The sequence below is a fragment of the Propithecus coquereli genome, unplaced genomic scaffold (genome assembly GCF_000956105.1).
Source record: "Propithecus coquereli isolate 6110/MARCELLA unplaced genomic scaffold, Pcoq_1.0 Scaffold174, whole genome shotgun sequence".
Taxonomy (NCBI): domain Eukaryota; kingdom Metazoa; phylum Chordata; class Mammalia; order Primates; family Indriidae; genus Propithecus; species Propithecus coquereli.
Genome location: NW_012142080.1, coordinates 2685623 through 2687090, shown reverse-complemented (window position 1 = coordinate 2687090; position 1468 = coordinate 2685623).

Below are 1468 nucleotides of genomic sequence, written 5' to 3'. Positions count from 1 at the left end.
AAAAAAAAAAAAAAAAGTCTTGAGATAGAAAGTAGTAGCATATTAGTGTACTTGTGTCCGTGCAAACATCAAGGGGTTGTTGAGGGTGAACAAATGTGGAGAGGAAGAAGAGGGCAGTGGAAGGAAATAAAGATGGAGGGGGAAGCACTTTGTGTGGGGCTGGTGATAACGACTCACTCTGGAATGTATTAAAGCTGTAGTGTACTAATTTCAATTGAACATGTACTTTAAGACACTGGAGAATTTACAAAGAAAATAAAATAGTGTGCAATTAATTAAATGATCCTGACTTTTATTAATAATGAAGAAATTCAGAGAGGCAAAAAAAATGATCCATAATATTTTTATAAAATCAAACATTTGTTTGTGGTAAGTGAGGCTTTCTCCAATGATTTCTTCTATACGCCTTTCTCACAGAATTCTTAGTCTGCTTAATTTTTCCTCAAGGTACTTGACTGTTAACCCAAATACTTTCATATTTCTTTACTGTTCAGTTTGGTCTGTTTTTCCATTATTATGTAAACTTCACAAGGGAAAGGATTTTGTCTCTTTTCTTCAGAGTTATAGTCTAAATGACTAGATTGGTGCTCATTAAATATTGAATGGATGAATTAATGAATTTCAACTGCTTTTATTTACCTATAATAAATATTTGCTAAATAAATAAGTGGAGATTAAATGACTTTTGTACCCATTAACAAAAATTCTTTGCTTGACCAAAGTTTAGTCAGGCTTCAGAAACCTCTCCTAGGCCCATCAGTGCACTTCGTTGTGAACTCCGGTTTTAGCAAAAGAGTCCTGCTAAATCAATATAACCAGAACCCCCCATCCATGATATCTGAGATATCTGATCATCCTCAATATATGATCAGGTTCTTCTTCCTCCACCATCCCCCAGGTGATATCTGATCACCCTGGCTTGTCTTTAGCAAGACTCCTGTTAGGTAGGTTTAGCCAGAATCCCTCATACCCCTTATTCACTCACCCCCACCCTGCTCCTTGGTTATAAATTCCCACTAGCCCATGTTGTATTAAGATTTGAACCCAGTCACTCTTACCCACTGCAAGACCCCATGCAGTGGTCCTATCCATTATGATGGTACTGTATAAAGTCTTCCATACCATGCTTTAACAAGTAACATTGAATAATTTTTTCTTTAACACCACTCTGAATATTTCTCCTGTTTTCTGCTGTAATATTAGGTTAGATTTATTTTAGGTCTCCCTTTAATCAATTTCTTAGACTAAAAATATTCCACATTACTATCCTTTGTCATTCAAAAATTTTCCTTCTGAATTACAATGAAAATCTGTTGTATTCAAACATAATTTTTTAAAAAATCAAAAACAATTTTCACACTATTTTTTTTTATTTCAGCATGTTATGGGGGTACAGATGATTAGGTTTCGTATGATGCCCTTACCCTCCCTCCCCCCCAAGTCCGAGCTTCAAGTGTGTCCATTCCCC